The sequence below is a fragment of the Solanum tuberosum genome, unplaced genomic scaffold, assembly GCF_000226075.1.
Source record: "Solanum tuberosum cultivar DM 1-3 516 R44 unplaced genomic scaffold, SolTub_3.0 scf00007, whole genome shotgun sequence".
NCBI lineage: Eukaryota > Viridiplantae > Streptophyta > Magnoliopsida > Solanales > Solanaceae > Solanum > Solanum tuberosum.
This window is the reverse complement of record NW_006238933.1, coordinates 3,235,325-3,251,466: the sequence shown is the minus strand read 5'-3', so window position 1 is coordinate 3,251,466 and position 16,142 is coordinate 3,235,325.

Below are 16,142 nucleotides of genomic sequence, written 5' to 3'. Positions count from 1 at the left end.
ACTGGTGATGTAACACCGGGCACTGATGCTCCGAAAGATGAAGAGACGGTGTAGATAGACTTTTCTTTACCTCCCTCTTTGTCCTTTTTATTGGCCTTTTGGATATTTTCATGCATTTGAGGAAAAATTTGGTTTTTTATTTGTGGTGGGGTTACGTATTTCCATACCTAACTCTTAGTATTATTGTTTTTGTTTATACATTGGGTTTTGTTTATGTTTTGGCATTGTTTTGTGGATGTTTGAGCCTATGGCTCCTTATTTTCAATGTAAATGAATTTTTTATCCGTTCTAAAAAAAATTGTACCACCTCTTATGTATTTAATTGTGGTTGTTCTTGTGCAAATTTGAGTGTTGATCATGATCAATACCGATGACTTAAATAGTGCTCTCAATCGAACAAAAATGAATGTGCGGCTACGATGAGGCCAAATAAAGTTGCATAGACAATATGTGAACTTTTTGAATCTCGTTGTGACTAGCCGGTTATCGAATTGAGTCTCTTATGATGAATATTGCACACTAGAGAAAGTGTGGAGTCTTGTTTGATATTGGTGCCAATGCCTTGTGTGATGAGCTTACCGTGAACCATGTGTGATGACACCTAGAATTTGCCCCGTTGGTCCAATTGATTAAGTGATGCAAGATCTTGAAATGATCTTAGGCAAAAAATTTAAAGAGTGAAACACTTTGACATTATACCTCTTTTGTGGCCTGCCTTGTGAGTGTGTGAACTTTGTTTGAACACCCTTTGAGCCTTACTCTTTTCTTGGAAGAAACTTGAGCAATTGTGACCTTTATTTATCCCTTCACCCATAATCCTCATGAAATGTGGTTGTTTGAATAACCAACTTAGACCAAAAGCCTAGGTTGGGGGGTGTGGTGAAAAGAGAAGGTAAATCAAGAAGTGTGAAGAAATTCCTTTTCAAGTCCTACATGTGTTAATCTTTTTGAGTGTGAGAGTTTTACGTGATTCCGTAACTATAAAGTGTTGAACAATTGTGTGTGAATATGGAATCATTCTTTGTGTGAGGGAATTTAAGTACCTTTGTTGAGCTTGAACTTGCATTTGAAACAAGTATTGCAAACTTGAGAATCTTTGATAATGGTGAGTTATACCTAGAATCTTTGAGTGCAAAATTGATCCTTCCATGAGTAAGTTGCGTCTTGTTGTGTGCATTCATGATTGAGTCTTGTGTCGCACTGCTTGACATATCCTTTTTGAACTGCTGAACTTGAGTTTTACTTGAGGACAAGCAAAAGTTTAAGTTGGGGGTGTTGATGAGTCCACAAATTGGACTATTTTGACTCATTTAGGGCATTATTTGTATAGATTTAGTGTCCTCAAATGCTTATTTTGTCCCAATCACTGATGTAAAATCCTTGATTTTCAGGTATATGGATTGAGGAACAAAGCATGGACACTAATTTGCAAAAAGGAACAAAGCGAGCTGAAAGAATGAAGAAAAGTACACCTGGTGATTGCCAAGTCGACTTGGCGAGTCGCCGAACGACCTGTTGACTGCCTAAAGTTCAAGTTTGCTAAGCCCTAAAGGAGAAAATCAAGTTAGCGAGAGAAAGGAGTAGTTAGTGAGTCGCTGAGTGGTTCTGTGATGCAGTGTTGGATCGCCCAAAGGTACAGAACTTGAGGGAGTTGAAGTCCAAGGTAGAAGGGCGAGGACATTGACCAAAGGGCGGATCGGTGAGCTGATCGGCGAGCCTGACTTACTGTACCAAATGGCCCTTCGCAACATATTTTTGGCGACTATAAATACATTTTTGAACATTTAGTTTAGTATAATTTTTTATCATTTTATCAATTATCAAATTATTATTGAACTCTAAGTATTGAGACATGTTTTTCTCTAATTTTTCCTAAGCTTTGAAGAAGTGAAGTTTTTCACTTTCGAGATATTGGAAGTGGGTCTTTGAGATTCTTCAACTTGGAGCATTGTAAGGAATAAATTAATCTTACCCAGCTAATAGAAACACAACTTGGTAACGATTTTTATCTTTTTATGATGTCTAGATAAAACCCCAATTCTCGGGGTGTGATTATGTGATTATGGGCATATTTAGTTTATGGATATTGCTAATTGTTAGTTTTAATGTTGTTTAGAAGTGAGTTTAATTAGTAACTGTTGTTTAATTTAAAAATTGTAGGTGCAAATGCAATTCTACCTTCGTGTTTTTGTCTTTCTCGAGAGAGAGGTTTTATAATCAAGAATATTGATTGATGGTCAGTGGGTATTGGGTTGATATGGGTTCAGCTCGAGAGAGTGAATAAACTCAGCTCCACATATTCAGCTCTAGAGAGTGAATAGACTAAGGTGTAGGCTGGTCTTATTTTGCTTGCAAGTTGGTATTCGAGAGAAACCAACTTGATTCGGGGTAAATTGTTCGAGAGAAAGTTTATTCCCTCTATGGCTTAGCTTACTCACTAATATTCAGCTATTTTCTAACAGTTCCAATTACTTGTTTGTCTATGTTAGCCTGTAATTGAATCACATCCCAAGAACCCGTCTTATTATTGTATTTTGTTTTGTTTGTTGTTGTTTTAGTTGATAGTTTTAAACCAAAATTCCCTTGTTATTTGACATTCGTGTCATCCCCTGATTTGAATTAAGTTTTTATTCGATAATGTCTATTCCTATGACTGATTTGACCATGTTCATACTTTAATCTTGAACACGTACCACTCCCTCTAGGATTCGACCCCAACTTATTTAGTTGGGTTATATACTGACTAACGATCGTTGACACTTAGAATTGGATGAAGTGTCCTTGAAACGTTAACCATGCAATGCATGAATATGATCATGTACTCCAACCCATGCTAAGTAAAGCTTCTTAGGTAACTATAGTTCAACACTCATGTTCCAATTCATATTATGCCATAGTGGGAAATAGTCCTTAACCGACATAGACCATGTGAGCTAAACATGGAATCAGGTGTCTACCCGACACCGAAAAGGGGTGTCCTACTTGCCTAAGGTAGAACCATACTCTTAGCTTAGGAGGATCCACTAGCTAAAGACCTATGAGGGCATATAGTTATGGGATGAAGAGGTTTCTACTAGAAATCTGGACTCAACTAAGGTAGAAGGTTTCCATCTCATGAGATACATACTTTAGGAACCCAGACTTAACTTGCGTATAAGGAACCCATTGTAAAAGTCGGACTCAACTAGCGTAGTATCTTTCATCTCATATTCATATCCACTCGGTGCTAAGCATAAATTCCCATATATTGCATATTAAGTCTTGAATTAAGTTCATATTTACGGAAGAATGTCTTGACACTCAATCCAACATAATTCATACTATAGTTCCTAGATTCAATAGGTGGTAATAGCCGTTCAACCTAAGAATCATCATATTGTGAGAAAACCTTTCACATCATATCATATTCATTCATAGGTGTGCATAAGAGGATATCATCCTACAACACAACAACTAGATCATAGTCCTAATCGCTTTACTCTCAAAGTAATTTAAAAGCAGATACACCGGTCTCTTAATTATGCATACTTCTCATACATTGCCCTTGAAGGACCATAGATCATAACTCATCAACACATATAGAATTTACTACATTAGACATGGATAATAACATAACTCAACTAGCTCAATTACTATAAGTATGATCTCATAACATTCCTCTATTATCAACAAACTCACATCTCAAAATCATAATTGACAAATTTAAGGGTTCTTGAGAGAATTCAACATAAAAACCATAGGAAATCATCAACTTATACATATATATCATGAATAAATCATTAGAAACATTTTTGAAAGGAACCTATGACACTGAAGTAAAACCCAAACTTTTGGTGAAATCACTAAATTTGAAATTGAATTTGGAGGGACTCCATGGATGAATATTATCCATGGATTAAGGACTAACCCTAGCTTTCACTTTCTTCTTCTTCTTCCTTGGAGTTCTAGAGAGAGTGTCTTGGGGAAAATTGGGTTTGATATGTGATTTTGAAATAATGAGGAAGATAACTAACATTTGGGGGTTTAAATCATTATGTACTTAGTCTAATTTACATTAAAACAACGTCACTTAGTGTTTATTAAAACTAGAAAACCCCATAATACCCCTAAGTGTAATTGCCAAAAGAAAGTTTCAGGGACCACCCACGACCCCCTCACCTACGTACCGTGGTTAGACCCACGGCCTGTGCTGGTGATGTGTGGGTCGGCGTCTGAGGCCTGTTTTCTGCAAGCTTGATCTACGCTTGCCACCCACGACGCGTGGGTGCCCTCCATGGGTCACTCTTAGTAAACTTCTATGAGGCTTTTCCTCAAGGATCCATGGTTGGTCCTTCGGGTTTAAACCTCGACGTTCTAACACGAAAAGCAAAATTTTAAGATACGGGGAGGTACGTTCAAGGCTCTTACCCGAACGTCAAGCTCTAGTTCAGCCTACTAGTTTCCAGGGTAATACATTATCTCCCCCTTGGGAACATTCATCCTCGAATGACGATCAAGACTAGCTGCCAATCATGCATGAAACATCAAAATAATGCACAATTCAAAGGAGGTAACATCAACTTCAACTCAAACATAATCAATGCATCACAAGGGAGTAGGAGCTACATCTAACAACCCATTATGCATGAAATTCAACATTTCACATATTCACACGAGGAACTACCTTCTCCAACTAAAAGCATGCTCAACACAACATCATGGAGCGAATATGCAACAATTCTCAAAAGCACACTAAAGCATGTTCATTCACTCATCTCATGAAGTCAAATATGCAACTTATATTAAATGCACAACAACATGAGGAACACATAATTCATAAAACCTCATTTTCTTACTAAACATGAATTTCTCAAGAACATGCATAGCATAAGGAAATCATGGAAATCAGATATAGCGTACATGACTCCCAAAACTAGGAACTCAAGAGGACTACTTACCTCAAGCTTGAATAGGAGTAGAAGGAAAGATATGAGGATAACGGGACTTCATAACGGCCTCGGCCTCCCAAGTAGCACACTCAACTAGATGGCTTCTCCACAAAACCTTCATGGAAGCTATTTCCCTGTTTCTCAATCTTTTGACTTGTCGGTCTACGATTTCTACCTGAACTTCCTCATACGAAAGACTCCCATCAACCCCCAACCCTGCTAATGGGATAATTGATGTCGGATCTCCAGTACACTTCTTAAGCATGGAAACATGAAACACCGAATGCACCGGAGCCAACTCATTTGGCAAATCTCACTCATAGGAAACTTTCCCAACACATTTCAAAATTTGATATGGGCCCACATACCGGGGACTAAGTTTTCCTTTCTTGAAAAACCTAATCACACCAATCATTAACTTCAAATTCTAGATTCCTTCTTCTCAAATCGGCATAAGACTTTTATCTACTTTCGATCGTTCTCAATCTTTCTCTAATAAGGCAAACTTTCTCAATGGCTTCATGAACTAGTGCGGGACCTATCAAAGCAATTTCACCTACCTCAAACCAACCAACCGGAGACCTACATGTCCTTCCATACAAAGCTTCAAAGGGAGCCATACCGATACCTGAGTGATAACTATTATTGTAGTCAAACTCTATTAGAGGCAAGTGGTCATCCCAATTACCCTTGAAGTCTATAACACATGCCCTTAACATATCTTTTAATGTATGGATGGTACGCTCCTCTTGCCCGCCGGTTTGGCGATGAAAAGTCGTGCTAAGCTTAACCTTAGTACCTAGTCTTTTTTTTAATAACTTCCAAAAGTGTGAAATAAATTGGGTACCCCAATCCGAAATAATAGATAAAGGAACTCCATGCAACTTCACTATCTCTCTTATATACGACTTTGCATAGTCTTCCGGTTAAAAAGAAACTTGACAAGAATGAAGTGGGATGATTTTTTAATCCGATCTATAATGACCCAAATTGAATGATGTTGCCTTCGGGTATGAGGTAAGCCCACAATAAAATCCATATTCACATCTTCCCACTTACAAGTGTGAATACTTATCTTTTGGGACAAGTCTCCTGGCCTTTGATGCTCAACCTTAACTTGTTGACAATCCTAACACTTTCCTAAAAACCCGTTATATCCTTCTTCATACCATTCCACCAATAGACTTCCCGTAGATCACGGTACATCCTGCTGGCTCCTCGATGAATAGAATACCGAGAACTATGATCTTCTTCTAAAATTTTATCTATTAAGCCATCAACATCTGGTACACATAACCAACATTGGTACCTAAGCACCCCATTTCCCCCCTGGGAGAAAGTCTCAATGGACTTTTTGAGTACTGACTCTTTCAACTCTACTAATATAGGATCAAGATCCTGTTTAGACTTCAAATCCATCACAAAGGACAATTTGGACCCATTATGGACCATGACACAACCATTAGTGGAATCCACTAGTTAAACAACTAGTTGAGCCAACATATGAACATCACGAACTAATTCTTTCTTACCATCATAAACATGAACCACACTGCCCATGGACAACCGTCTAAGAGCATCCGCTACCATATCGGGCATGCCGGGGTGGCAAAGAACACGCATGTTGTAATCCTTCAATAATTCTTGCCACCTTTTTTGGCGGAGATTCAAGTCCTTTTGACTAAACACATATTGAAGACTCTTCTGATCAGTAAAAACACATAAACATGGACCCATATAGGTAATGTTTCCAAATCTTTAAGTCAATTACAACCGCTGCTAACTCAAGGTCATGGGTCGGGTATTTATTTTCATGGATTTTAAGTTGCCTTGAAGCATAGGCAATCACCTTACCATTTTGTATAAGCACAAATCTCAACCCAACTCTAGAGGCATCACAATGCACCACAAAACAATATGTACCCTCCGGGAAGGTCAACACCAGAGCGAAAGTAAGTCTATCCTTCAATTCTTGGAAACTTTTCTCACAAGCTTCCGACCACACTAACTTAGCTTTATTTTGAGTCAAAGTCATCAACGGAGAAGCAATGGAAAAATGCCCCTCAACAAATCTCTTATAGTAACCGGCCATACCCAAAAAGCATTTAATGTCAGAAGGAATTAGATGTATGGGCCAACTCTTGACTGCCTCTGTCTTCTGAAGATCTACCTTAATACCCTTGCTTGACACAATCTGACCAATGAATGCTACGGACCTTAACAAAAATTCACACTAGCTAAACTTTGCAAAAAGTTGTTGGTCCTTATGAACTTGCAAAACAATCATCAAATGATCCATATGTTCACTCTCACTCATTGAGTAGATAAAAATATCATCAATAAACACCATCACAAACAAATCAAGGTATTGTCAAAAAATTATATTCGTTAGGTCCATGAACGCCGCTGGAGCATTAGTCAAACCAAAGGACATTACTAGAAACTCATAGTGACCATATCTTATTCGGAAAGCCGTCTTTGGAATGTAAACTTCCCTCATCCACAATTGTTGATAATCCGAACGAAGATCATTTTTTGAGAAATAACTAGCCCATTTAAGTTGGTCGAACAAGTCATCAATTCTTGGAAGGGGATACTTGTTCTTAATGGTGACTTTATTCAATTGACGATAATCGATGCACATTCTAAGAGACCCATCCTTCTTTCTAACAAATAATACAGGAGAACCCCATGGAGAGATATACGGATGAATAAAACCCTTGTCTAGCAAATCCCTTAGTTTCTCATTCAACTATTTTAACTCTGCCGGAGCCATTCTATAAGGAGAAATTGAGATAGGTTGTGTATCCGGTAAAAGATAAACACCAAAATCTAGTTTTTTCTCGGGAGGAATAATGGGTAAATCATCGGAGAAAACATCCAGAAACTCATTAACTACCGCAACCGACTCTAGAGAAGGGGTTTCGGACTCAACATCCCTTACCCTTAAAAGATGGCAAATACACCCTTTGGAGATCAATTTCCTAGCTTTGAGACAAGAAACAAATTGACCTCTAGGCATAGAATTTTCCCCCTTCCAGTCAAATATAGGCTCATTTGGAAATTGGAATCTAACCACCCGAGTTCTACAATCAATAGAGATATAACATGCATGCAACCAATCCATACCCAAAATCGCATCAAGGTATAACATGTCTAACTCTAACAAATCCACCAAAGTGACTCTATGGGACAAGGAACCGGGACAACTTCTATAAACCCTTTTAGCCACAACTGAATCACCAATCGGGGTAGAGACCAAAAAATGTTCTACTAACACTTCAGTAAGCATACCAAACTTCATGACCACATAAGGGTCACAAAGGACAAAGTGCCACCGGGATCTAACAAGGCATACACATCAATAAGAAAAACTTTTCACATATCAGTAACCACATTCAGGGATCTCTCTTTGTCACATCGGGATTGAATAGCATAGAAGCGGTTTTGCTTTGGGGCATTGGAATTTGACCCACTTGGAGGAGCTTGCTTATCTTCTCTATAGTCTTGAGTATTTGACAATCTCTCATCTTGTGGCCAACCTTCCCATAACTAAAACACCCATTGGTGCAAACTAGGCACTTACTATCATGCTTTCTTCCACAGTTTGTAAAATTAGGCCTCGCCACATAAGAACCACCACTATTACCTCCTTGAGGTTTAGGGTTAGAAACCCTATCCTAGTGGACCCTTGGAGAAGCTCTAGAGGAACCTTGGTTGGAGAACCTTTGATTAAACCTTGGTCGACCTTGTCCATCGGACCTAGCATTGGAGAAGTTCCCATCACCAATTCTTGCTCTTTTCACCTCTCTATTCTTCTTCTTAAGCTTTGACTCCTCAATTTTTTGCGCATGAACAATAAGACGCGAAATATTCATATCACTAATGAGCATTGCCGTATGACATTCTTCTTCAACCTAATCGGACACTCCCATCACAAATTTATTCATCTTAACCCTTGAGTCTGCCACTATAGTTGGAACATACTTTGATAGTTGGGTGACCTTAAAAGCATACTCATTCACACTCATACCCCTTTGACGAAGGTTAATGAACTCTTGCATCTTTCGTACCCTCAACTTTAGGGGAAAGAATCTATCAAGAAATACCGATTTAAACGATTCCATTCTACCGTTTTCGCTCCTACGGGTCTCTCACCCTTGTATTGATCATACATAACTTGAGTAACACTTTTCAATTGGTAAGTAGAAAACTCCGTTTTCTCTATCGAACTCACCCCCATAATGTCAAGTATCTTGTAAACCTCATTCAGAAATTCTTAAGGGTCCTCCTCAACTTTGGACCCATGAAATTTGTGAGGGTTCATTCTAGAAAAATTTGTAACCCTAGAAGCACCAGAATTCATATTAGCATTAACCGGAGTCAAAACTTCCCTATTGGTATGAGCCGTCACGACATGAGCCAACATTTGGATAGTAGTGCTAAACTCTGCATGTGTCACAATTTCAACCACGGGATCAACCGAAAATTGATTCTCTTGCGAAGGAGCTCCTTGGTTTTCATTCTCCTCTTCCATCCTTTTTGCTTTTGACCTTCGTCTATTCATATCCTAAAGACAGAAGAGAAGGGTTAGGAGAGGGACTTTATAGAGCTAAAACTCTAAGGCACAACTAAAGATTAATGAAAGAAGAGAAATTTCCTAAACATCTTATAGCCTCTCATTCATAAATGTTCTGCGTTTCACACTCATAAACAAGACTCTACTAGACATGGCTTGTGAGACATTTTCCTAGAATCATTCTTAACTTTGTGCTCTGATTACAAAGTTTGCCACGACATAGGGATACCATCTAGATGTAACAAGGTTGATAGAACCCCTAAAGGTACCATGTAAGCCCCTTATAATATCACAACATAAGCCTAGAACAAGAGAGAGTAAAAAAAACATTTCAAGTCTTAATAAATTATTCATAAAAACAAAGCGGAAGTCTAGACTTCTCTCAATTAGCCATCTATTACATTTGATGAATCAAATAGGGTCACATCCCTTACAACATAGTTCACAAATAAAAGTACAAGGAATAGAACTACGAAATCATCATCCATCCTCAAACTATGAGGACTCACCAAAAGCAAGGAGATTAGTCGATCCAAGCTTTAACCAAAAAGGAGATCACCTCAAGAACCGGACCCTACACTTATGGAAAATGTAGAACATATGGGTTAGTACAAAAATTCATCAAGTATGATAGCCGTGCATAAAAATAATGAAGACATGCTGAAAAGGGATATTTTAGTTGGATGCATCCAATTTGCTAAGTTAAAACATCACTTTGAAGCTAATGGAATAACACAAGTCATCAGCATAATTAACTCATAAATCATCATATCATAAAAGAGACATATTATAAGTACCCTCAAAGTCTACTTGTGCAATGGATGATTAGGATCCCATACTCCCGCCCATGCTAGGTAAAGCTTCTGAGGTAACCATAGTCCATCACACATGTTCTAATTCATATTATTCCATAGTAGGGAATAAACCTTAATCGACATAGACCACGTGAGCTAAACATAGAATTTGGTGTCTACCCCACACCAAAAAGAGGTATCCTACATGCCTAAGGTAGAACCATACTCTTAACTTAGGTAGATCAACTAGCTAAAGACCTATGAGGGCACACAGTTATGGGATAAGGAGATTGCTACTAGAAACCCGAACTCAACTAAGGTAGAAGGTTTCCATCTCATGAGATAGATACTTTGGGAATCCGAACTCAACTAGAGTATAAGGAACCCATTTGGAAAGCTAGACTCAACTAGAGTAGAAGTTTTCATCTCATATCCATATCAACTCGGTGCTAAGCATGAATTCCCATATATTGCATATTTTGTCTTGACTTAAGTTCATGGAATAGTATCTTAACACTTAATCCTACATAATTCATACTATAGCTCCTACATTTAATAGGTGAAAATAGCCTTTCAACTTTAGAATCATCATATTGTGAGAAAACCTTGCACATCATATCATATTCATACGTAGGTGTGCATATGAGTATACCATCCAACAACACAACAACTAGATAATAGTCATAATCACTTTACTCTCAAAGTAATCTAAAAGCATGTCCATAAGTTTCATAATCATGCATATTTCTCATACATTTCCCTTCAAAGACCATAGATCATAATTCATCAACACATCTAGAATATACTACATTATACATGGAAAATAACATAACTCAACTAGCTCAATTACTATAAGCGTAATCTCATAACATTCCTCTATAATTAACAAACTCACATCTCAAGATCATAATTGAGAAATTTGTGGGTTTCATAGGTTCTTGGGGGAATTAAACATAAAAACCATAGGAAATCATAAAATTATACATAATATATCATGAATCAATCATTAGAAACGTTTTTGTAAGGAACCCGTTACATTGAAGTAAAACCTTAACTTCTGGGAAAATCATGAAATTTTAAATTGAATTTGGACGGGCTCCATGGCTGAAGGACTACCAAACCTTTATGAAGAAACCCTACGAATTTTAGTGGAAAAGCCTTATCCTTCAACCGTAGATTTCACTTCTTAGGAGTTCAAGAGAGAGAGTTCCGGGGAAAGTTTGGTTTGATTTGAGATTTTGAAATAATAAGGAAGATAACTAACATTTGGAGGTTTAAATCCTTATATACTTAGTCTAATTTACATTAAAATCACGTCACTTAGTGTTAATTAAAATGGGAAAACCCCATAATACCCCTAAGTAAAACTGCCAAAAGGCAGTTTCAGACACCACCCACGACCCCCTCTCCTACGGACCGTGGTTGGACCCACGACCTGTGCTGGTGATGCGTGGGTCGAGGTCTAAGGCCTATTTTCTGCAGGCTTTATCTAGGACTCCCACCGACAAGGCATCGGCTGATCGATGAGGCATGGGTGCCCTCCGTGGGTCACTGCCAGGCAGGCAGCCTCTATGAAGCTTTTCCTCAAGGATACATCATTGGTCCTTGGGGTTTAAACCTTGACATTTTAACACGAAAACCTAGATTTTAAGGTACATGGAGGTACGCTTATGTCTCTAACCCTAACGTCAAGCTCTAGTTCAGCCTACTAGTTTCTGAGATATTATAGTGATGAGCAGTGTTCGAGGATTTAGGGAAATTGGAGGGGTTACATGGTATGGGTGGCCCTGGAGGCCTCACTACTCGACACATCCATGATTAAATCTAGTAGGTCTCAGCCCACATACGAGATAGTTGCACAGACCTCCAGAGTTGGAGTTGAAATGGGTATTGATGCCAAGGTTGAGGCTATCCCAGATACACAAAGTTCACCTTAGACCTAGCCTGACAGGGGGAGTTTTACTCTCCCTCCATTTTATTCTCTATTGATACATTTTCTTATCACTTCACATGGAAGACACTTTTTAGATACTTTGGTGTGGTGAAGGTATCTTGATACATATCCTCTTGGTTGTATTTTTTTTGTTTTGGATATTTTGATGTTTTTTTATCTTTTTGTTGGAAACTCCTATGTGTTTCTTTAATGTGAATGAATGTCGTATTTATTTCATTGGTATATCTCTTGATTGATTGTCTAAAACTGATGTTGTTTTTCTCTTGTACATTTATGTGTCGGTTGTGATCTATACGAATGACTTGATTAGTACTTTTGATGAATGATATGTTTGCGCAGGTCCAACGAAGTAATTTTAGTTACATAAATCTTGTCTGAACTCTTAGCATCTCATTATGACTAGTTGAATTATTAATGTGAGTCTTCCAATGACCGTTGCACGTGAGTTTAACCTGTATAGTTGTGATTGATAATTGTGTTGGGATCTATGTGTTGTGAGACTTACTTAAAATGTGTGCATGTTGATACTTAGAACTTGTCCCATTGGTCCAATTAACTAACATTGGTGAATGAAGGAAATGATCTTAGGCATAAATTCTTGAGACTGAGCCTAGTTGTTATACCCTTGTGTGACAATCATGTGAGTGTGTGAACCTAGTTGGGCACCATTTGAGCCTAACCTTTTACTTTGGATTAAACATGAACGCAAATGACCGTGACCTCCCCCCTAAAACCTCTATGAAGGATTTGTTTGTTTGAATAACCAACTTAGGCCAAAAGCCTAAGCTGGGGGTATGGTAAGAATGAGGAAAGAAATCGAGCAAGAAGTTTTTAAAAATTCGCCCTTGAAGGCATGTATGGAAAAAGCATGGAACCCCTCCATATTAAAAAAAAAAAGAGAAAATGGGAAAACTAAAAAAGAAAAGAATTGAGCAATGTTGTGGACATAAAAAGGGTGTTCGATGAGCTATTAAAAAAATCTTGTGTGCTATAAAGAAGCCAAGGATGAGTTTTTGAAGATGAAAAGGAAAAAAAGTGAAATTTGAGTAATTCTTCATGATGGTAGAAGTTACTAAGCCAAAATGATAATACTCGTACCCTCAACTCTATTACAAGCGTTAAAAGACCTTTTGGACCTTGCATGAACAAAGTGATGTCTTGGTTGGAAACTACGGCCAAACCTATGGGTAAATCATGCATGTTTTTCTCATTGAGAAGGTCAGAGCTGATTTCGATTCCTTAATTATAATCTTTGATTAGCTTTGTGAGAGCATGAAACCATTTTTGAAGTGAGGGCCTTCAAATACTCTTGTTGAGCATGAATTTGCATTTGAAGTGAGCATTGTGAGCTTGAACTCTATTTGATGATCCCTAGTCGTGGTTTGAAACTTTTAGGGCACAATTCAACATTGCATATGGAGGTTGAACTTTGTGTGAATTCATGTTTAGTCTCGAGGAGCACTTTTTGTAGACATCCCTGTTGGCCTAATCGATCTTGTGTTTTACTTGAGGACAAGCAAAAGTTTAAGTTGGCGGTGTTGATGAGTCGGGAATTTCGACTTATTTAGGGCTCATTATTCAATGAATTAGTGTCCTCAATGTCTATTTTGTGCTCATAACAGATGTTAATTTGTTTATATGGAGCAATGAAGGTTGAAGAACAAGGCAAGGACATTACGATGTGAAAAGGAGCGAAAAAGTGGAAAACCTGAAGAAAAAAGAAGTTGGAGCTCTCAAAAGCCACTCGGCGACTCACTGAGTGAGCCTCCAGCCTGGCAAATATTCTAGCGAAATAGCCCATGTACCGAGTCAACTTGGTCAGCAAAAGGTGATTCGGCGATCACGACACAACTCGCCTAACCTTTCAGAACAATTGTATGCAAGAATCAAGCAAAAAGGCATGAAGAAGTGCAACTTGGCGGAACACCGAGTCAATCGGCTATCCTGACATATTTCGCGTAGTGGACTCCATGTTATGTTTTTGGAAACGTGTAAGTTCAATTATTTGAAGAGAAAATGAGTTCCCACAAAGTGTATTCTCCCGTTCTAGGAGCTTTTATATATTTTTACGTTATTAAACATTCTTGGAGGAGATTTGGGTCTCGCATTTGGGGTTTTAAGATTCTAGCTTTAATTTTTGCATTGGGCATTGCAGATTGTGTACAATTTGATTGAATAATCTTTTTGTTAACCATTTCTTACTTTTTACTGTGTTTGGGTAAAACCCCTTTCCTTAGGGGCGTGATCATGTAATTGAATAAATAAATTAACTTGGGGCTATTGGCAATTTCATAATATAATGTTTTTTTTAAAATGGGTTCAATTGTTTGTTCATGTTTTAATTGATGATCTGAAGTTGCAAATTCGGTTGTAGCTTAGCTCTCTATGGTTGCTTGCGGAAGAGGTATAGAGAACAATAAATGATTCATAATGTCACTAATTTTTATTACATTTAATGTTTTATTTGTTTACATTGCCTATAATGTTAAAAAATTAATTGTGATGTTTTACATTAGCACCAAGTAAATGTCATAAATAAACTTTTATGAATTTTAATCTAAATGTTACAAATTTAAATTGATGTTTAACAAATGTCACAAATTTCTTCTCCAAATTTACGTTAATGCCGCAAGTAAATTTCGTTAATTCCTATTGGTAATTTTTCTAAATGTCCCAAAATAAATGTCTAAAATTTATTATGAAGATTTAGCTTAATGTTGCAAAATGATGTTGTAAAATAATTTTTGAAATTTATTAAAATGTCAAAAATAAATGTCTTAAATTTAGGTAAATGTTGGAAATTTCCCGACACTGAAATACACAACATTTCATCCAAATGTAAATTGAATATTGATAAATTAATTTATGACATTTAAACAGGTAAGTATGCCATTTATATAATGTCATCATATCCCAATTTTCATGTTGTGTCACTTCCACAAATTTGAGTAGCCCAAAGGGTGAACTCATTGAAGCTTCGCATAGTGGATTTGGTGAGTCACCGACATGAACTGCACATCACCTATTTTCTCTCTTTCGTCCTGCACAAGTGACACATTGTTGCAAACCACTAAAACTTGGGCTGCCTCTCAAGAAGCACTTGATTTAACATCGCGTCACGACAAGGACATTCTTCTCACGCATCATCCCAGTACACCACTTCCAGAACTCTCATATCACGACCTTCCCAAAAATGGACTTTCAACTATTGACCATTGACTGTGAATTTTATACCCTTGATATCTTCAATTTCAATTGCTCCATTTTGATACACCGTAGTAACCTTATACGGACCAATCCACTTTGATTTTAGCGTACCCGAAAAATGTTTCAACCTTAAATTGAATAGGAGAACTTGCTCCTCTACCCGAAACGCAAAGTGTAGGATCTTGCAGTCATTCCAATGTTTCATTTTCTCCTTATAGTATGGAACTCTCATATGTTTTCAACCAAAATTCACCTAATTGAAGTAGTTGATCAACATGGTTCCTTGAGGTCTTCTCTAAATTTAAGGTCACCTTCTTCAATGCCCACAAGACTTTGTACTATAATTCAATAGGCAAGTGACGGGTCTTCCCCAACACTAACAGGTATGGTGACATGCCAGTGGGTCTTGAAAGTATTTCAATAGGCCCAAAGTGCACCGTCAAACTTGCTTGACCAATTGGTTCGGTTTACATTCACTGTTTTGGCCAAAATATTCTTTATTACCCGGTTAGACACTATGAATTGCCCACTTGATTGAGTGTGATACGGTGTGTCAACCTTGTGCTTTAAGCCATACTTAGATACAAGGACTTCACATTGGTGATAGTAAAATGGGTACCGCCATCACTTATAATGGGTCTTGGGGTACCAAATCTTGTGAAAATATACTTGTTGAGACA